This window comes from Oreochromis aureus, linkage group 10 (assembly GCF_013358895.1).
Source record: "Oreochromis aureus strain Israel breed Guangdong linkage group 10, ZZ_aureus, whole genome shotgun sequence".
Lineage (NCBI taxonomy): Eukaryota > Metazoa > Chordata > Actinopteri > Cichliformes > Cichlidae > Oreochromis > Oreochromis aureus.
In genome coordinates this window covers 10,238,092-10,261,487 of record NC_052951.1, presented here as the reverse complement: position 1 = coordinate 10,261,487, position 23,396 = coordinate 10,238,092, and the positions used below count along the sequence as shown (strand labels likewise).

General features: G+C 38.7%; 1 protein-coding gene across 7 annotated transcripts in view; it reads right to left on the bottom strand.

Moving 5' to 3' along the window:
* The window catches only part of LOC116329136 (neuroligin-2-like), a 146,307-nt gene that overhangs the window by 42,232 nt on the left and 80,679 nt on the right, over nt 1-23,396 (bottom strand). The window contains exon 1 of one of the 7 annotated variants that reach the window (XM_039618585.1): nt 12,193-12,208. The exons of the other annotated variants lie outside the window; for them this stretch is intronic. The gene's annotated coding sequence lies outside the window, so the exon portion shown is untranslated. Of the gene's footprint in view, nt 1-12,192; nt 12,209-23,396 lie in introns of those variants that run through there. 7 annotated transcript variants of the gene reach the window in all.

Sequence of the window (23,396 nt, the reverse complement as noted above, 5' to 3'; positions counted from 1 at the left end):
TCCACACTCCACTGCCAGTCAGCAGGCACAGGGATTGATAGTTAAATATAGCACGGAGACAGGGTGCAATATCATAGGATGTTTAAAGTTAGTGATGTACATAATGACAAAATAAGGAGAAGCTGTGTGGAAAAAATATCCACTTGATTAAAGCCTTATTACGGCATTTCATGGAGGAGGTACGATTTGTAAGGACACCCTGAATCCTCATCGGAAAAGTTGGTGTGCAGACATAGTCAAGCTGAAAATCCAACTTAGAAAAAGATTAATGTGAATTATACACAGTACATGACTCTAAATTGTGCTGCAAAGACTCATTGTGAGGGGGTAAGACTGCGTGGTTGGAGAAGCCACTAAAGTTGTGGAATAACTCTGAGAAATGGATGAGACGTGTTCATTCCCCAAATTGCTCATCTCATTTTGGTATTAGCATTTTTGACTAAGCAAAGCACACTTAAAGGAACAGTGTATCATTTTATTTAGCCTTTTTTTTCTTATTTAGAAGAAAAGGATTGACACCGCACTTCTACCTGTCTCTTAGAGACGTGTCCGCCACTTCTAAAGCTAGCTTCATAATGGATAAAAAACTTTTTAAATATTCGCAAACATCTGTCCTTTCTTTTTAGATAGAGAGATTACTATTGGCTAATAACTGCAGTGGTCATAACTGCTTTTCTTATTTTGCTAGGAGCTAGCTCAGTGGTTAGTTAGCAAGTTCTTGCAAACAATTTCCATGCAAATTAAAGGCGAAGGCAGAAATATGCCAGAGACTGAACAATGACAAAGAGATCTTAGGTGCAGAGCCCTTTTTGTGAATTATTTTACTCGCCAACTGGTTGTGGAATACTTATTTTTCCCTAGCAACCAGAAGTTGCCAGGAGGTTGCCAACTGGTCTCTAGTCCAGTGTGGCTGAGGTCTTAGATGAGCAATGCTGGCAGTAAGTGAAGTAAACTCAATGCTGAAGCAGGGGTGAGGAACTGCCTTCTGAGGTTCAATGAGTTCACCTCTTTCTAATTCCAAAAGGCCACAATGTAAATTTTCATATATGTAGTCTTATTTCCAACTAACAGTGACTCGGTTGAGGCAAGCTGTCAGACTTCTGTGAAACTACAAATGGTTTAGAAGCTTTTTTGCACATATGTAGTTCTAGTCACCAAGACCTCAAAACAGACTTTGATGTACAAACCCAGTTGAGTTTTCCATTTAATTTGCTTTAAAACTGCAGGGAGATGGATTTTCCAGATGCAAAAAGATGGCTTCAAACAACCACAACAAGCTTCAGAAAACACAGAAACAAAAAGGAAATCCTGACAACTGGTCTCAAACTACAAATGATCAGTAATATTTGAAGTTAGTGAGACCAAGAGAATAAAACAAAATGCAGACAGAAACTGAAGTACTACACACACACACAGGCTCACACAAAAATGAATATATATGCACACTATAAAGAACGCCTTTGTAAAGGTTGCAACTTTAAATAGGGTCTGATTACACAACAGATGCTGTCACTGCTCATTGCTTACATTTTCTATATTTGTGTACACATCTTGATTTTTGAACAGCCATCTGTGTTTGTATTCTGTCGGTAAATGTAACTTAACATATAGCACAAGCCCAAGGTCAGAGCACCTCTTAGTATGCCCAGCAAGGATGCACACAGAGGTATGTCCTTTCTGGGAAGGATTGCATAGGTGGGTCAAATGTTAGCAGCCCGCCAGATTGTTCTTTATATACTATCTTGCCTCTCTGCACGTGCTAGCAATGATATGCACACATATGCACACAGACGTGTAAAATCCAATGAGGCATCAGATGTTGCATGCAAGAAGAGACTACAGTAAGTACAAATTGGTCTCACATGTGGCTTGGAAATGGTAGTACCCTAACATCTAACATCTGTTCGTGTCAACCATCCGTGAGCTGGAACGGCATCGAGCGCGCATCTCCACGCATAAAATGAGATAAACTGACACACAAATCACCAGGCTGATGTAAGCTGTTTTCTCTTCTGTTTTATATAATAGGTAGTCCTGTCAGCTGAAGCTATTTGAGAAGGTAATGCCTCCCTGCCAGTGGGACACTTTTATGGGTATGTTTTAACGAAATGGTCCGAGTGGTTTGTGAAAACTTTCGCTGAATGGTGGTGTTTGAGGAAAATGCTTGCCTTGGGATTTTTTATTGCTTTGTTTCCACTTTGACTGTTAAAACTACATGCACTACTTCAGCTGTCAAGCTGCTCTGCTCTGCTAGTCAACATCTGTGGATGACAAGCAGCTTAGCAAGCCAGAAACAGAGTGCTGAGTTTTTGACTAAACTTTCTTATCTCTCATCTACTGTCTCTGTGCTGAGAAAATGAACCTCTGGTGGCTCTGTGTTGTCTTCACTTGCATCCAGCAAAATGTAGATACAGCAATCTGTTGTCTTTTTTTTTTAAACGCACCATTATTTGATGAGAAAGAGAAGTCCTTTTTCGCAGAAGTGTGGCTTTTGTTTATTCCCTTCAACAGCATCTTTGCGAGGTAGCAGCATGCTACATATACCAGCTCTTTTCTTGGAGATTTTGGGAAACTGCTGTGGGAACTGAAGTGGTAATCTAGGCTTGAATAATCTACATTTGTAGTATTTAATTACTTACTTGGTTCTACCAATATAAGCTATCTAATATTGGTTCTACCAATATTAGATAGCTTACACAAAGTTGTGTTATTAATTAGAGATGGCACGATACCACTTTTTTATGTCCGATACCGATACCGATATCATAAATTTGGATATCTGCCGATACGGATATGAATCCGATATAGTGTGTTTTTTAATCAATAAAACTGTTTTTTTAATATCTTGCTGCATTTTGTATAAGTTCATACTCAAGTTTAAATAAACAATAACACTAAAGCTATTCTGTTATACCTGTATGTAAAAAATACACTGCACCCAAAATATTTTATAGTTCAGCAACACTGATCAATCTAATAAACTTAAACCTACTCCATCCTCCCTATTCTGGTATTTTAAAGAGTACTTAGCAGAAATATTAAGCAACCTAACTAATAGGGTTGCAAACTCCCAACAAAAAAAAATAGGAACCACCCCCACCCTCCACCTCATGATGCTTAATCGATGTAATCAACTTTAATTTGATGCAGGGTGAAAAAAAATGCACAGAATTAAATTATTTTTCAAGAATAATTAAATAGATTCAACATCTTTCTTCAACAGAATTGCAGACTGCACAGATGGTATCTTCCCAAAGGAAAAAGTACTATAGCTTACTAGGGTATATTAGACTTAACAGTTACTATATACAGTAATGGACTTCTATACATTTTACATCAGATTAAAACTTTGGGTGTAAGATTCAGATAATTATTTATTAAAAGCTAGACATTTTAAATGAGAATAAGAAAGAAAAGTATGTCTTTGTGCCCCTTTTCCTGTTAATGCCCTATCGGCCCCCTGGCTAAACTTTGCTAGATCCGCCCCTGCACAGTTACCAGCAGTCAGCTACGTAGAAAAGGATCCTGGTGTAGAAAGTAATATTAAATAAATTCTAACAACAGCTTATCAAGGTTAAAGGTGCTGCTGTTGTTCGCCGCTGGTTTCCTCTTTCTGGTGCAAAGTGGGCCAAAAACAAAGAAGAGAGATGGACTCGACAGAAAAGCCGATCAGCTGATCATTAAGCAGTTTCACGATTGAAGTAGCTGCAGGAAGGTGAGGGGAGAGAGAGAGAGAGGCAGTCGCTCCATATATCGGTTGTTAAGCTTAACATGGGAACGCTTTACAAACATTCAGAGATGAACTTACACACTTCCTTTACTTCTCTCTGGGATAACTTCCTCGGAGATGAAATGCTGGTTTGGTAGCAAGGCTACAAATACACACAGCCGCTCTATCACGTGAGCACACAGCTCCAAGGTGCTACGGTTATGAGCCGAGTTACGCCGTGTCGCAAGTTTTGTGAGGTGTTTTTTTTTATATTTAATGTATCGGATTACATTTTTAATTTCTCACCGATATCCGATCCAGTAATTTACGTCAGTATCGGACCGATACCAATACGTAATATCGGATCGGTCCATCTCTATTATTAATGCATACATATTATTAAAATTTGGGATATAATGGTTGTATTGATGGATAGCAACTTGAAATGCTCCAAAAATGGCAATACAGCATGTAATAATGTAAAGATAAGCTCTAGCAGACTTGGCTCTGTGTTTGGCTTTAAAGGGTTAAAGGAAGTAGAACTCGACTAAACCCGAGCTACAATGCTAAAGCCTGTGCACTTAAAGATCCTGCACATGTAACCCAAGAAAACTTTCACTGAGCTGGGAAAAAGATATACACAAAACTGTTTAAGTAATTACAAAGTATTTCTTATATAAGATATATCTTTATATCTTGGGAACTGGGTTTAAGTGGGAACGCATTGGCATGATGTAATGTAAGAAAGCAGGTGACTCATACATGCTGTCTGCCTCGCCATGTTTCTTGTTCTTTTCTGATTAAACCAGACGATTAGATTGCTTAATGTTCACTTTAACCTTAAATTGACCGGGGAAGAATAAGTTGTCTTGTTGATGAATTGAGAGGCTAGAAGATTAGACTTGTCAGGCTGCATATGTAGGTTCGGCCAAAGAGCCCTATCCCTTTTTCACACGAAGTGCTGAAGCTACCCAAAATCCACTCCAGTTCCTCTGTGTACAGCCTGCCAGGGTGCACAGGGTAATTCAGGGTATGAGGGAAAAAAAGAGTTGCAACTTCCTGGAAGTTGCAGCTCTCGCTCTTCCTGGAAGTTGCAGCTCTCTCTTTTCTAATGGTGGCTTTTGGGAATTCTCTCAAAAGCCACCATTAGAAATGTTCATTTGATTTGACAATCCATTACTGAAGATGTTAGTCCATTTTTAAAGGTCCTTACAGGTGAGTTTTATGCAGTTCTTGTCATCTACAATTACATGTGATTCATCTGCTTAGAGACACAACTATCAATCCATTTTCTTAACCGCTTATCCAGTTTAGAGCCCTCTGGGTGCCGCAGTCTATCCCAGCTGAACTGAGCGGCAGGACAGGTTGACATTACATCACAGGGTTACCCCAGAGAGGCAGTCAACCACACACTCACATGCAAACTCTACACAGAAGGGTCATGCCTAGGCTGTTTTTATTTTATTTAAAACAACTGACGGTGAAATACTTTAATTTAATGTATTCACTAAAATCTTCTTTTTCTCTTCATCTTCTTAAACTTATTAATATTTACAATGGTAATAAACAATAACCAGAATAATATTTTTAGATGTGTCAAATACCAAAATAGTATCGGTATACTTTCAATTTACCAGTTAGCCTATGTTCCAACTCCGGTTAGTGACAGAAAGAAAGAATGAGCCACAGATCTCTTCAGATTTGTTCTATAAAACCATCTATGAAGTTGGTCTTAGCAGCTGTTGTAAGATGAATCATGTGTCCACCCCTGTCTAACACAACTAACTTGAAATCATTATAAAGCCTGCAAAAAAGGAAAAACAAGCCTCAATCTGAGAAGCTTCGAAGCTAGGAAGTTCTTAATGTAGCTAGCAGGCCCAATATTTAATGCCATCTCAGTAAGGAAAATTTTCACATAAAAGACACTTGTAGCCACAGACATTCACTTTCAAAAAGAATTTGGGCAACCAATAGTTGCAACACTTTTGGGAAGTATTTCCTGTAGGATGACCGTTGCTCTGAATCAGCTGTGGATAGCTAGCTTGCTAGCAACAAAACAACAAAGGTTGCTTTACTGACTCTAAAATCAAAATCTAAACTTCAGCAAACACGTGTCCCTCTTCTGGATGGAGTGGGAGCCTTATTGGCTAAAATGAATATTTGGGCCAAGACAATTCAGCTGTACTTTACAACTTCTATTTATATAGCATTGGTTCACAGAAAAAAAGCCATCTCTCTTAATGATGCAAGGTAAAAACCCCAACGGTGGCATCCCATGAGCAAGCACTTGGCAATGATTAAGGAGCAGATCACACCAAATGACAACTTTGCAACCATGCCAATCCTGAGTATTCTCATGCTGCCAAGGGGATCAACCCTTCATTTTTAATAATCAGATGGCATTTCCTCTAGCAGAACCCTAAGAGAAAATGACATTGTAGCAAATTCTGAAAAAGCATTTTGTTTTTGCGTTCATTACAGCAGGCACAAAATGTTTACAGTCAATTGCTATAATGCCTTAGCATCACTGTCATTGACTGAAACATATACACATAAATGGGAAATAAATGCCATGTAAAGTAATTTCCTCTAAGTTTTTGTGCACATGTTTTCATAGAAAGTCTGCCATGATTTCTAACTAAATCACTCTGTAACAAATCTCGTCTAGAAAGCAAGATCCAGACAAAGGTTAATCTGTCAGAGAAATGTTTTAGGTTGTAAGTTCTTGTCACTGTGTTAATTTTTATAGCGACCACATAATTGCGGAGAACTGCTGCATTGTTAGTGCTGATGGAGGCTTTGAACTTCATCCTACAATTTATTCCATTTACCATAAGCTCTCCAGACTCCAACAGCAGCTCAATCAGATACCATGGCCGCTCCATCTGCCACTGCACTCCCATCATCATCTCACTGCAGCCAGAAAAGTCAGAGGGATATCCTCAAGGAAATATCACTTTACACTTATTGTAATTGAAATCAAACCAAGATATAACTGCAAACATCCAATTCAAAAGGCAATAAGGCTTTCTGGACAAATCCTGACAGGGAAAGAAAGGCCAAGCTCAATACAGTGCTCAAATCACAGCAAATTAAACACCTTTATTTTTTTTCATGGACTAATCCTGATAAATAATACGAAAGCACAGGTTAAGATGAAAAAAAATGTTGACAAATGATCAAGGAGAAGTCAATTAAAGGGGCCTTAATGAAGAATTGATGCGGGTTATTAAAGCTGCGGTGAGGATCATCAAGCAGCAGGCAGTCGGAGCAGATAGGAGATGGTAGACAACAGGCCCTCTGTCACCGCTGGACCAAAAAATCAATATGTTCCTGTTGCTAACAACAGTTTCTCTATCCGCTTAACACATGTGGATCACATGGAAATCCATTTATCTTACCCATCTACAAATACAACACAATAAACAATCAAACAGAGAATGATATCTTGACATCAACTGGCAGCGGAACTTTAGAAATGTGTTATAGTAGAACGCTATTGCCTCTAGGGGCTGTTACTTTTTATTTATCTGCTTTTTTTAAGTGTGTTTGGGGGAGAATTTGCCAAATTGAGGCCAAGCAGTGAGCACAATCTGGTGACACACTAATTAGCGATGATCTAGGTGAAATGCTAGCTGTGTTAGCATGTGTATAAGTGTCTGTGGGCGATACACACACTTTGAAGGAGCAGTCTGACAGCTGCTTTGCCTCAGGCTTAAAGCTCATTCAAGAAAAGAATGGCGAACTAAGTTAAACAGAGAAGGCCGCTTAACCATGTTAAAAATGACTGTCCGATCTTGCTGACACATGGTGCCTGGAGATGAGAAAGACGATCGTTTTCAAGCTCAGAAAAAAAAAAAAATACAGTCGCAAGTTTGAAAACAGTGCAAAAGAAAATGTGTCTAGAGGGGTCAAATTTACAAGATGTTCAGAATGAAATTGAATTAACTATCCTGCATTCCTCTGGGCATGCACGTTCAACGCTACACCCCCCCCAAACAAATCTACAATCAGCTTTCGTCTTGATTCTACTGAAGGAAAGTAAAAAAACAGCTTGAGAGTAGCAAAACAAGAAACTCAAACTTTATCAATCTCTGAATGGGCCTGCAATTACTTTGGCCAAATTAAAATGTGATCATTGAATGTTCATGTAATGTGTCAGCCTCTAGTTTGTAAACCGACAAGCTACAACCCATTTTATTATTTCCCAAAGTATCTGACTCCCAATGAAAATGCTGCAAATGGTTGTCTCATGCTCTTGATGTGGGTGTGTTAAGAACATTTTACTGGCAACGTGCACGTCTGACTAATTCATCACCCTCTGTGACATCCACATCCAACTGACAGGCAAATCCCTTTCCTTTTATTTGGTGAATGTCTGGATGGAATGCGTAGCAAGTTGGTAAAACAAACTGCCGTCAAAGCCTATACAAATCACTAATAATATAACAATTATAAAAATAACATTACATGAGAATAATATTCCAAACTCACTGTTTAATATTTTGAATATGTATTTGTATTGTATCCAAATACATATTACATATTGTATCAATTGCACTTGATTTTATTTAATTCACTTTCCTTTGTATAGCACCAAATCACAACAACTGTCACCTTAAGGCGCTTTATATTGTAAGGTAAAGACCCTACAATGTTGGAGAGAAAAACCCAGCAATCAGACAACCACTTTGAGCAAGCACTTGGTGACAGAGGAAAGGAAAAACTCCCTTTTAACAGGAAGAAACCTCCAGCAGAACCACACTGAGGAAGGAGCAGGCTTCTGACTATGACCAGTTGGGGGGGAGGCAGTGTGGGCAGGACAAGAGACAAACTATAAAAAATAAATGTTTTAAAATTATTGGTAATGATTAAATGTAGTAGTGTTACATAAACACACAGGAAAAGAAAACAAATGAGTGAAGAAAAATCCTCAGTGCATCATGTAAAACCAGGAAGGATTCAGTTTCACCTGATTGAGCCTTAACTATAAGCTTTGCTAAAAAGAAACGCTCTAAATCTAAATCTAAAAGTAGAGATGGAACCACAAGCAGGTCCACAGTCTGGATCATATAGTAGTGTGAGGTTTTCAGGACCCAGCCAGTGAAGAGAAGCTAATATGAAATAAATAGTCTAGGTAATACCATCCAGAGCAGGTATCTGGTTATAAACTGCGTCTCTAGGATTTCTATTTAGTACAATAACCTAGGGCTGCTCAATTAATCGAATTTTAATCTCGATTACGATCTGGGTTTTCAACGATCATTAAAAATGACTGAGCCGATTATTAGCACCTCCCTCGTGCTTTACTCTCGCGCTGCTCCGTGTGGCAAACAATTAAGAGGACCCGAGGGAAGCTCGGAAAGCTCGGAAAGCTAAGCAGAAGTTATTTGGAGAGAAGAGGATAATGGCTGCTGAAGAAAGAATGCCGTTGGTTGAAAAGAGAGGTAAAACGACTTCAGTGGTGTGGAAACCAATGTTCCCTCTAAGCTGCGCACGTGCCCAATTGCGCACTGCTGGCACGGTCTCTGCACAGAAAATCTGCGTTGCGCACAAAAAAAATCTAACCTGAATTGAATTGAAAATTAAAACTTTAACAATTCTGTTTTGCAGTGTTAGTCAGTAAGTGACTGGCTGCTCCTGTATGGGATTAGAACGATGCCACCTTATCCCATAGTCTAGTCAATAATGCGATTCACATTCGTATATACGCAGCCAATCAACGTTGTTGACAGGCTATGACAGCGTCCTTATGTGCCGACACCGGTGTTTTAGCTGGCAAAGCGGCGTGCCTGATGTGCAGAGAAGCCACATTAATGACAACGTGTACAACCACTGGAGATGTGAGCAGGACAGACGGAACAACTGACGGAAAAAGTGTGGACTTTATGCCAGTTTTTAAATTGTGTTGATAGGCCACGTAAAACCAGAGTTATGATAAAAATATCTGCAATGTTTGGTTTTCTTCCTGAATACTATCGTTGTTTATATTTACTGCGGGAAGAAACGGTAAAAACGGCGTTTTATAAGGAAAACGCTCGAAAGCACTCTCCGCCTGTGAGCAAAAACAAAACCAAAAATCCCCACCCTTTCCTATTGGTCGAAAAAAGTACCGTGTCGACCAATCAAAAAAATGATATGGCAACGTGGCGTCTAGTTGTTAAGAAACGGGGGGAAGTTTTAGGAGTGACGGAGGTGTTCTGAGATGTGAGAGATTTGAGACGTTTAGCGCAAATCTTGTGTAGTTAGTGTGTAGTTAGTGTGTAGTGTAGTCAATAGTTTTGTTGTGTGTGTCAGAACAATGAGGCGACTGCTGAATGTTACAGGTGTTACAGGAGTGATACATCTCCTGTTGTCAGGCCTGCAGGTATCAGGCTGGTGTTCTCCTTTATCTCATAGTGGACAGAAATTATTTTTTGGAGTGGCACAAATAATTTGTGTGGCATCAGATTTGATGCAGAACAGCTGATTGTTCTGTAAATAGTTTGAAATGTTTATTTAAAAAAACGCCTTGGCTGCATTAAAAAAAAAAAATAGCTGCAAAAAACTTTGTTTGCCAAACTCAGTTACTTTTTTGAAGTAGTAACTATATAATTAATTGCCCAGCATTGGTCATTATATACTGTATTTTGCAGACAGAGAGTTATAGGACTCTCCCAGACCACAGACTCATACTCATAATACAAGTCAGAGCTTTATGAAAAAAAAAGAGAAAGAAAGTTGTGTTTTCAAAATTGGAGTTCAAGTTATTTTTACTTCCAATAGTGTTAACACACTACACAGGTCATGAACAGGATTTTTTAAATTTTCATTGTAAGTGGGCTAAAGCAGTTAATTAAAAGTAGTCTAACATAAATGTAAATGCTGTAATTTGATTATTTTAATAAACCATGTAACTTGGATGGATTAGATGCTGGCGTGACCACAGTGCACACGTCTGATGTCGCTCACAGTGGTCCAAGGGATCGTTCAGGGAGTTTGTGTGTTCGCTCAGACACATGAAAAATTAGAGGGAACATTGGTGGAAACATTATGGGTTCGCGGAGTCAGACGTGGATCAAATATTGTGCAGTATTTTGAAGTTCACTAAACATAGATGTTTACATTTTTCATTTATTTTTTATATTGCAAACATTTGCACTGTAATCAGTATTTGCACACTATTTTATATTATTTTTTGACAATCTTTAAAGCCATTATTCAATACATTGTTATTGTTAAATAAATATCGTCAAATAATCGAGATCTCAATTTCAGTGAAAATAATCGTGATTATCATTTTTGCCATAATCGAGCAGCCCTACAATAACCTCAGTTTTGTTTGAATTTACAATAGTTATATTTAGCAAACAATGAAAGAATTAGAAGGCATTCACCAGGTGGCCACCAAAGATTAGTAGCACTAATTCACTATCTCATGAAACATTTCTTTTGTTCCTATGTTTTTGTGTTTAATCTGCTTTCATATTCATATATTCAACATCCTTTGTCTAAAATATTCATTATCCCTCCTGGACATGTCCAAACCATCTCAAGCTGCATTCAACCTGATACATCATAGTATGTCACTAACATCTCACTCTTGACCTTTCCACCTGTCGCCCTCTCATTCACATACATGCAATCTCTCATGAAGGGAACCTGGGAGTGTGGAGGTATGCACTGATGTACCTCCACACTTCCAGGTTCTCTACTATCTGCTCCTTACTTGGTGTTTAATAATGGCCAAAAAAAGCATCTTTGTAGAATAGTATGATGACTCAGTGAAGCAAAGTTAGCATTTCAAACCTGATACAGATACTTGGACACTTCAGTGTTTTCAATAGCACAGGCAAAAAATTACAAAAATGAAGAGGATTTAAACGAAATAGAAGATTAAACAACACCATCAATAGCAACACCATTTTCCAAGTTATCTGAGAGCAACAAAAAATAAAACAAAACAAAAAAAGGTTACAGGTGGGTACAGTTGGCTGACAACGTTGGCTGCCTGCATTGACATTATTGTTTTTTACAAAGCCACTGCCTCAACGGTGCCTCAATGGCAGTGGCGGTCCTAGCCTGTTTGGCGCCCTGGGTGAACACCCCTCTGCCCCCCCCCCACACACACACACACACACACACACACGCACGCACACACACATGAAGAGAGAGAGTATGCATTGTATGCAAACGGCTACTAAACAGACATCATAATTAGGTCATACAATGAGAACAGGACAAATCAACAATTGACACTGACTAATTAATATTATATTATTGTATATATATATATATATATATATATATATATATATATATATATATATATATATATATATATACATGTTGTTTGGAGTTTAGTCTGTTACTGTTACTATTTTTACCATTTCTTCTTGGAGGAACTGTAACCCACATAATTTCCTTAGGGATTAAGAAAGTATTCTGATTCTTAATGTTTTAGGATACATGACCTGCCATTATCCAATGACACATCTGCTTACCTGTATCTTTTGCTCATTTCTCCTTGTAGGAGCCATAACTAAATGTATTGAATTTTAATGCTCACTGGGTTTTCATTTGTTTGGTTGCTATGGTGATGTGTAACGGAGTCACGTGGGTGGTAGCGGTGACATTAAGAGGGCGTTGTCAGTCTGTCATTCACTGGTTTGATTTTGACAGAGCAGGGCTGGGTAGCCGTAGTTTTTGTTGACCGCAGCACAACGAGTTTCCCCTTGTTGCATTAGAGCCTGTGATGTTTTAAGAGTTTGAATCATGAGCCGATCACATTGCTCTGTAAACTTTTCAAGCACTTTAATAAACAAGGAAGCAATTCCACCTCTCGCATTATTGCGTAAAGTTGACAGCGCGTCAGTCAAATAGGCAGGCTCAATCCCGGCCTCTAGCGACTGTGGAAGTCGCTACACTCCTCCTCTTCTTTTTCTCTTTTTTTTAAACTTTAAAAACGGGTTGTGTGTGAGACTTTAAATCAACAAAATATAAAATATACATTTTAAATTGTTATTGATCCCTTTACCCCAAGTCCTAAAGTGTATATTTATTTTTTTTACTCTTAAATATTTATTGTTTGTTTACTTGCACTGCTGTAACTGGAGCCTCGTCGTCTCATCTCTCTATATACTGGACTGTATGTAGCGGAGATGACAATAAAGTTTACTTTGACTTCAGCAGCGCGCAGGCGCTTTCGAGGCTCTCGCGCTCACTTTTCGGCGTATAGAATTTTGAAAAAACATCGGTGCAAATTGTAAGTTTGTATCATAATGTCTGGTGTTTTCGTATTTGTTGGTTTGTTTTTATTTTGTTTTATTTTGCGAGTTGGTAATTTTGCTGCTCCAGCCAGCCAGAGAATCCCCGCCGCCCGCCCCTCTCCTCCCTGTGCCGCAAGCAGCAGGCGCACCGCAAACGGCGGGGCGCCCTTACTCCCAGCAAATGGGCGATAGAAAACCGATCGGTGCCTATGACATTCCCAATATGCGCTGGCATGATGTCGGGGCAGCATGAGTACGAGCAATTTTTTTTTTTGCCGATGCCCGTGATGCCGCCCCCCACCACGATGCCGCCCCGGGCAACCGCCCGTGTCGCCCGTATCTAAAACCGCTACTGCTCAATGGTAACTTAATAGATGGATAATGTGGCTATCGAGTAAACTGCTAACAGTTAAACAGCTAACGCTTACATGTGTACTCTAAAAAATGTTGTGATAAATGTTTAGTACTTGTACAGTGTTACTGAAATGGAAGTTTTACTGGCCTCTTGTTATGAAGGTCGATTATTTGGCAGCTAGTGAGGGGAGGGGCTATGTGCCTTGTTGGTGGCATCAATGGTCCAATATTAATTTTTTGTTTCAATCATTATTTCAGTTAGTATCTGAGTGTCTGTTTTTGGACAGCCCTACCGTCAAACAACACTTTCGTTTCGTACAATTTTATACAATTTCTGCTTGAAAAAAGGCAAAGGAGGGCAAAGTAAGAGAAACATAAGACCTCACTTAGCTTGTTCAGTTTATGATATATCACTAGTCATTAGTAAGAAAGGCCAGATGATCCAATTTTCAAAGCTTTAGAAATACTCCTCAAATCTTGTCCCAACAATCAGCAGCTGTGCACCTCTAAGCAGTTCCCTCTCATACTTGAGATGGGAATGTGAAATCAAAATAGCAGTGCATTTTTAGGAAGCTCTTTCTATTGAAGATTTATTAAGAAATAGAAGTTAACTGAAATAGGAGGTCAAGTTGGCTGCTCATAGGATTGCTAGAAAGGCAAATCAAAACCCCTATTTGACTCAAAGAAGACCTTTAGGGACGTTTAGCGGGCTCTGGAGTGGTGGTGCACTGTTCTACTGTGCAGCAACACCTGCACAAGCATGACCTTTATGGAACATTCATCAGTAGAAAACCATTCCTGCAGGAGAAGGAAGGGTGCAAAATTTCATGAAAACAAGAGCTCACCAAATGTTCCACACGGGAATGGATCGATCATGCTTTGGGCTTGTGTTGCAGCCAGTGAAACAAGGAACATTTCACTGGTAGACGGAAGCACGGGCTCAGTTAAATACCAAGCAATTCAGTGTCTGTCAAAAGGCTGAATACACAACAACTCAAAATCCTCACTCAAAATCCACAACGGACTACCTAAAAAATACCAAATAAGTTGAAGGTTTTCCATGCCTATGACAACTGTGATTAGAAATATGCACAAAGTCTCGGGAATATTAGCGTAACTAGGTATAAAAGGGTGAACTGCAAGTCTCTCTACTGACAAGCGTAGTGCTTGCCAAAGGGGTGGTACTAAATACTAACTTTGCAGGCCTCCCAGTTGTTTTTTTAAATAAAAATTAAAAAAAAAATATCAATTACAAAACTAATCTTAATTAAAATATTAAAGGTCTTATAGTTATTAGCTGTTTTTATCTTAAAAACACTGTTCACTGGATTAAGAGCATCAACTTAAATAAAATAATAAAAAACAATCTGTTCTTTCTTAAAAGGATTCCAGATGACGTGATAGTTTTTCTGCCAACAAAACTGAGAAAGGAAAATAATAATAATAGCACAAGAAAAATATCCCAAGGAATAAAGATGGAAAGAACAAGATATGAAGCCAAGGTTAGCACAAAGGGGAAGGCTTGGGAAATAATGTGAGGAGAATGGTGGAAAGGTAAAATCAGCCATGGCCACAATACAGGCAGGTGCTGGTAGTTAGGGTAGAGTGGTTTGCTGGCTGTCATGTTAGAGCTCTTCCTCCTGGTCTTAAATCACACTGATAGTTTTTTAAGACAGCATGTCAAACCATAACTAGGAAAGAATTATACTCTTAGCATAGGTTGAATACTTCCCGTCTGGTCTGGTTTCCTCTATTGTATCTAACCAAGGATTTACACATCTAAAACAGTGATACAAACCCTAGTGCTGTACAAACCTACTGTGGACCTCAAATGTCCCTAAAGCCAAAGGCCAGCACTTTTACATCACAGTCATTGCTTCATTTCACTTTCCACATGGCGGTCTACCTTCATAACACGTCACTTGTCAGTACTTTTCTGCCTGCGCTGTTCATATTTTCAAATGGCCATTCTGCCATAAAGTTTCCCTCGCAGCTCATTTCAAACCAATTCAATTTCAGTAGTGTCAAAGGAGAAGTAGCATGGCTGTTAACCGTGATTTCATAAGCCACGGACGAAAAGAGAGAAGAATCTCTTTCTAGGAGGCAACAATCTTGACTTATCAGAACCAGAACAGTATGTTATCGCACATTTTTAAAATCTTCTTATTTACTTTAGAGCATTGGTCAGTTTCATATGCAAGTAAATGTAAATTTTGCTTGTAAGGACTAAGCATTAATATTCAAATTCACCAAGTAGCCACAGTTCTGTTTGACTCTGAGATAGACTAGTCTGTAAAGTTTTAACGAGTTTTGAATATTATTTAAAAAAATTAATATCAAACTACAGTGAAGCCCATGTTGAAAAGAATGAAAGAAAATAGTTTTCACCGATCATAATTGTTTTCAGTCAATTAAACACAGCCCTGTATTAAGATGTTAAACATGTCACATCAACAGTGGTCTACTGTATGTGTGACAGCGGGATATGGGGATAACCTGGTAGTAACACCAACACTCCAGGCGCTAGTCATTTATGTTTTTGCTTAAACGTGTTCTTTTTGTCAAATGGGTTAGGAAGGATTTGACAAGAATTCCCTGGTGGTGTGTTTGCAAGGCCGACAAAATGGAGCTGTAGTACCAAAAGCCCTCGTCTTTTTTGACTGAATGCTTTCAGGTAACCTTGCGAATAATGAGACCTCACTCAAAGAAACAACAACAAGAAGTCAGAGAAAATGGCCTGACATTTCTCGGTAATTCCTTGTCTATGTAAACTGCCCCCGGTCTAACTAAACATACCCCTGCTGGGTGAAATCACTTTAATGTGAACTGAGCGTATGCTTAATTGAACTATTACTGCAATCTGTGTTGTCACAGTAACAAGCATGGCCTTGCCTTTTTACTATCATATAATCAAAGTCTAGCCACTTGTGTTTTGAACATTACAACAAAAATGTGATTAGGTTTTTCTTTATTATGGATTTAAAATGATATGTTTTAATGGGTGTTACAATTTGAATTTTAGTTACACTCTCAAGGGGAAATAATACACATAAGGAGCATTAGGAGATTGTGTGGTTCTTTCTGGTGTAAAACCATGTCCGTTAAAAAAAGGCTATGCTACAGAGATCACATGCTGACAATGGAGTGTGTATTTGGAGAGAACCACGGATGTTTTGAAAGATTTGAAAAGACATAACACGAAGTGCAACAGGAAAAGCAGGAAAATGGAGCTGTAATACTAAGACTGGGTGGTAAGTAGATGTAATGCTGTGCACAGAAGCTCCTGTTGAAGTGAGAATGAAAAGAAAAGACCGCAACAGCATCTACACATAGTTTTATGAAGAAATGTTACCATGTCAAATTTAAACTTTGGTTTAGCAAAATCTTTTAGAATATTTTTTGTTTCAAATCATTTTTTACCTGATTTGCTTTGGTTTCCACACAATGCTTGTTTAGGTTCAGGTACCAAAAGTACTTGCTTGGCTTTAGGGATTTTTTTGACATTGTAACGTACAGGTTAAAAAGCTCTTTTCGCTAGCTTACAATAGCATTCCCACAGACATCATACAACCACTGTGTCTCCTTCATTATCTTTTTCTTAGCAGATAACGTCTGGGCTTATTTATAGGTAATAGTGGGAGCCTGCTTACTTGTAATATGTATGTTGGGCTAACAGCTGGTAACAGCATTGAAACTGGGCGGATAACTTCTTAATAAAGTAATGGTAAAGAGTCCAGCGTGAGCAAGATTTTACTTAGAATGACACAAAACCATTTATAATACTATAGGAGCAAAAACATGTATTGTGAAATGGATAATACACGGTAATTTTGTAACCAATTCAAATCCAAAACCATGAGTATCAATAAACCTTTTCATTCAATACTGAATAAGTCTTTACACCAGCAAAGGTGTTTGTTTAGTTGCTCAGATGCTTTGAAACATTTGATGCGATTACACCAGCGTGTTACTGTCTCCCTGTTTGGAATTCAATGACTGTCTTGTGTTTTTAAGTACATGGCATCCATTCTGTTCGCATGTTCTTGTTTGTTTAGTTGGAGTCTTTCAGCGCTGCTGAAACCCATCTCCCTAACTGCTGTGGTAATGCACTGTAGGCCAGTTGTGTTCTGCACATCCAAACAAATGAATAATTAAAATGTTTTTTAAAACAAGGCTGGATTGGATAACCTGCGTAGCGTTTTCTCCTCTTTGGCAACGCGGCAGCCTTTTTCCTCTGAAAATTAAACCAGGCGAGCTCTATAAGTGTGAATGCAGTTACTCCTGCAATATCAGCAGGGGATCCCAAGAATAACAAATTGAGTCTTTCGGGTTGTTTTTTTCTTACCCTTTTTTACACCGAAAAGGGAAAACGGCATTGAAAACCATAAATATCAGCTCACGCAGTAATACGTAGCATTTTCATTCTCTTCAGAAAAGTCTGAATAATTGAAATACATACAATAAAATACATTTGCCTCAAAGGAATTAAAAATACACTCATCTGATTGGATGACATGGCATGGAAACTGATATTAGGTGGACCGTGTATCTGCTAAATAAGGTTCTTGTATATTCTGATTGTTTGACTTATTTAGGACTTTTAGGACGAACACCAGTACCGATATTTCTTGATTTAAACCTGATAATTCTTTTTTCAGACACATAAAACATAAACACAACAAATCTAACACTTGTTACGTGTAGTTATTTAATTACTCATTTACGCTTTGCTCTGCCCGACTGCTCAGATCAGCTTGTTGTGTTTGTAGGATTACAAACACTTGTTGCGAACAGTGAATTTGCACAGTGCCCTCTGGTGGACAAGCTATGCAACACTGACACTCATAGTCGAAAGATTCTTTTCCCGTTCTTTACTTTTTTAACCTCCATTTATCCACCCTTAGACTTAAATAAAAAGTGAAATAACAATCACTACTACAAAAGCTGGATCTACCTTTAACCAAGTGCTTTCACTACATAAGGCTTAATCTAACTTAAGTTACTGAAAGGGAAAATGTTGTGGTCTAAAAGACCAAGCAAAAAACCTCACATCGTTTTAGTAAGGATCCAAAGAAAAATCAGCTTTTTACGATCAGGCACAATCACGATCTGAAGTAGGTTTTTTCACACAACAGCAGGAGGTCACCTTGCCGAGGAGTTGAAAATGTACACCGGTCCTTAGCGGCTCCTCCTCAAAAAACTAAATATAGAGCCATGCTTCTGAGCCGAAATTAAAACTGATCTGAAGGGAAAGATCTCCCATTAATTACCATTATCTTGTTTAGCGGAGAGCTTTTTGGTGAAAGACTGCTGTCAAAGCTAAATTCATTAGTAAATATATTACTCCTGTGGCTTTGCTGCAATAAAAGTCACACTGTGTTTTGCAAATTGCCTGCAAATCTTTCGCTGCCCTCAAAATAGCACCGTAACAATGACCAGACACTGAAAGATAAATCCAGACTGTGCAATCTGGACTTCAACATATTGAGGAATCATTATCAGTAATGCACAAGACCAATCGGTGACGGCTGCAAGAAATATGCTTTTCTTTTGATCTTCAGGAAGCCATTATCATATGTTTTACATCTATATTTCATGAAAACCTGCTGCCAGGGGAATCTGTAATACTGTCTGAGATGCAACACTGTAGAACAAGTGTTATTACACTCTGGCATAAATCGATGGATACCCAGAGCGCATCAATATTATAATAACTTGTCTACAGCCATTTTAAACTCATCCATTAAAGAGCAGCTATTATTTGGTAATGTTGATGTGCATCATATTGGAAATGTGGCAGATTTTAAAATAAATTTAGAATAGAAAACAAAAAAACAACAACAAAAACATCACACGTTATATGCGTGGGAGAGCAGGTGCATTATGTTTGCTCATCAATGAGCGTGATAATGGGCAGGACAATCGTCTATAAGTCGTGCAGCCGGTCCCACGGAGTTCAGCAACATGGAAAGCGGGCCTGCTTCATCATCTTACAATGGGGGCATCATTCATATGAGTAAATACGCTCTGTGCTATTTAAGGTGACACAACACAAAACAGCTACAGAAAGTTAAACACTGACTGTCACGTTCACTGGAAGGTGTACTCTTAACAGATGGGATGGCTGCAGTCATGATCTTCTGGGTTAGCTTACATAAAGCACTAAGACTTGCTGTATGTGATGTATTCTGCTGGAATGATTTGTATGCCCAAAAGTGTTGAGAGGTTTCCTGTACTCCAAAGGTACTGCTGTGAGGTCAGCTGAATAAAAGATGGGGGTAGGCGCAATCTGGGTTTCAATGCCGGTACAGACTTTAAAAATAAAAATAAAAAAATAAAAAATGAGGAGAATACGAGTAGTTAACTGGATGAAGGTTGTTGTTTACTAAATGTGAAGCTTACACTTCTGCTCTTGAGACTTTTCAGTTCTCTCCTGTCATAGTTTGTACACCAGAGCAGCTCCGCCATGCCACTTGGCTTCATCATCATTAGCAGAATAACACAGAGCAGTGTTCACACAGTTCACGTGGACTGCTCCTTCCAATAAACTGCCCTGAATGTGTTTGACTGAACTACCTGACATACTGTAAGGGTGCATCTGAACTCCCTATGCTACCACAGTGGTCCTCGATGTTCAATCATTTCAAGCGACCTGAGCTGTGTCTTGTTATTCTGTATTTTTGCTGAATTTATTTTCAGTTGTTGAGGAAGTCCTAAGATTAGTAATGCAAGCAGAATATTCCGTTCAACTGAAAATGATCGTCAAGGTCAGCCATTGTTCTTCTGGTAAAACAATGGTCACAATGCAAGCAGCATAGAGGCTGGCTTGTAGAAAGCAGTAGCATGCTCTGGAGATACAGATGATCAGGTGAAAATATGGATGGTGTAATATAATGATTTAGGTGTTTACATGAAGCTGAATTACCCATGAATCACTATGTACAGTAGAAATCCTAGCATATGTAGCACATCAGCAGAGCAGCTTCTCCTACATGTGGCACACTGAGGAACTGTATTTAGGAAACTGAAATTTCACATACACCTGCTGTCGATCCCTGGTAGTCTAGTGGTTAGCAATAGGCGTGCTTACCGCTGGGGCCTGGGTTCGATTCCCGGTCAGGAACACCTCTTACTGAATTTCCCGGAGGAACCCAGGGATTAATAAAGTTTCATCTGATGTAATCAAATCTAGATATTCAGTAAAAATACACTCAAAGTATAACAAAGAACATACATAGACTTTTGGCTGTATTTTGCACATCTAACATGGGTTTTTACACCAAGTTGAGCAGGATACAGCATCTAGTGACTTAATGTATAATAAATAAAATACAACAAATCATCCTTGTGGGAGGATAATTTTTACACAGGGCAGCAAGTTTAATGTGAAGTTATTTAAATGTTGTGTACAGTGCATGTTTTAGGTGAGAGACCAAGATTCAAAAGAAGACAAAATTTGAAAAAGTTCCAATTTTCCCATTAAAGCTCGCCACTTAAAGTGATGTTTCAAAGCTTGCTCTTTTCATCAAATCCACACCCAGGGGTTCATATTTTTCAGCAACGAATGCAAAACGTCTGCTGCTTTTGTCCGAATTTTGAAAAACATTTTTAAACATCAGTAATATTCGGTATGCCGTTCAGCGCTGGTCAGAGTTTGATCATTGCTGTTCTGTGTTTTTAAATTGAGAGCGCATTGCATTACCTAGCATCTTTCTATTGGCCACGTTCTCACAGCTTTAAATATTGATTTGGTGATAGAGACAAAAAGGACAGTGGAGACACAATGACTTCTTAATCACCGCATCAGTTTTCACTGACTTCCCAAATTATGACTTCACCTTTATTTGTTGGGCTCCTGTAAAGCAGTGATTGAACTGCCCAAGCACCAGCTGACATGAATCACACACTCTTGTGTACTTTACACCGAGCAACAGTTCAATCCTGCAGCAGTGGCAGAAAGCAAGTGGTTATCTACAGTTCCTGCAGTTCTGCTGTATTTCACACTTGTCGTCAGTGTCCTTCACTGTATTCCAAGCCGATGAGACTACGCCGGTGTCGTAAAGCAGCTATCAAATCCCCATCTAAAAATGTAGAAGGTGACATTTAAATAACAGCAAAATGGGCTGCCGCCCTAATAAAAAGTATCATGTCAAATGTGTCTCATTCATGTCAACACAGCCCACAGCTCCATAATAACCATCACTGACAGACTGCTTGAAAGGAATATTTATTATAATATAATTTTTTTAAGAATACATGTCATATTTGAATGCCAGCTGGAGTTTGTACACCACTGCAAAAATAAATAAATAAAATAAAATTAATCAAATATTACAGCTGCTTAATGGATCACGTGCAATGAATTTAAAAGGTGGATCTTTGTGTTTCAGGAAAGGTCACGTGTCCCTTTTTAATGGGCTTTTGCCTGTGTCACTAATAAAAAGACGCATTAACTTAGCGCACATTTTAATGGGTTTTGCCGTGATATTCTTCTCGGAGCGCGCGAGACAGGACGGCCCTTATCCTGGCTTATCTTATGGTTCACTGTTATGTGATGTTGCTTCAAAGGAGGTTGCACAAGATGGTTACCATGGCATTTGCACAGGCGTTTTCTCCAGCTTTACTTTGCTCACAGATAATGGGTCAGGTCAAGCTATTCTACAGCTTCTCCTCTCTGTGGTCGTGATATGACTGAGAGCTGGGTCATTTTAACCTCCCTTTCCTCTGACTCGACATCTTCGGGCAGAAAATAAAATCTCCGAGCCTCCATTACAGCAGCTACAGGTTTAAACCCAGCATACAGTAAATGTTTTATATCAAAAAGGGTTAAAGACACTTGGCTAAGGTACGGGATGCGATGAGGGGATAGTAACAGCTCCCACAATTCAAATATAAACAAGCTGCAGATGGGTTTTAGTGCAGTTTTGTCCTGATTTTTATTGTTCAATTTTTTTAAAAACCCCACCATTAGAGTGTTAAAGACTCCAAATGTAAGAAGTGATGTCCAGTGTGCAGCTTTATGGACAGCTAGTCAGTGGTATTAAGTGTACTGCTGCAGTGACTATGGGTTACATCTAATCCCAAAGTTCAGAACAACAAGAATCACAGACTTGTGAAGAATGTTCTTGATAAATCTCTAAGGGCTCAGGTCAGTCCCACACAGTACAATTGTAAACGGCATGAGGGTTCTTTTGTGGAATTTTTGGACTCTTGATAAACACTTTCTCTAAGTGCACAACCCTGAAGACTCTCGTTGTGGAACTCACTCACAACTCAAAAAAAAAAGGACTGAGAGTCAAACCCAAGAAGTATCCATGGAAATATTGAACATTAATATAAGAGCATGTTAACTCTGCACAAATAAAATCAGTTTAAGTGCACTGGGTGTGCGTTATCCTAATGAAGGCTATTTTGTGTTGGGTATTTTTAACAGAAACGAACTCTAGCGTTCACACTAGTGATCAAACCTTCTCTGGATTTAAACACGACGCTGACTTTGCCATAACCTGAAAACATACTGTTTGTTTTGGAAGTGTAAATCTTCCGCCTCTTCTTCAAGGTCTGCTTGGAGCACTTTGAACTGGATTATATGAAAACATATAAATACATTAGAAAATATAATATTTTTGCACAATTCAAAGTATCTTATTTCAAAGTATCCCCTTATTAAGGCTTTTCCCCCCAGTGTGTAATGTCTTTAGTTCTCTAGTTTATGTTTTTGTTTTTCTATTGTTAATCTAAAATACAATTATGACACCAAAAATAATCTAAAGTGGCTCTAAAGTGAGAATTTTAGCATTGAGCATTCCAAGCAAATAATACAAAAGTAAACCCAGAAGGTATTTGAAGAAAACTGTCTCATCCAAGGCCAAGTCCCTGATAGAATTTTCCTTTTTTTTGTGCGTTTTCTCTTTCATGAAAGACAATCAAATGACAGTGATCACAAACTCCTGCCTTGTCTCTCGCAGTGCAATAACACATGGAGTAACATGTAGGTTCTAACTGAAAAAAAAAAGAAACATAAATGCAGTTGGCTTTTGGCCTTGTGCAGCCAGATGAAAGCAATCGTGTGTGTGTGTGTGTGC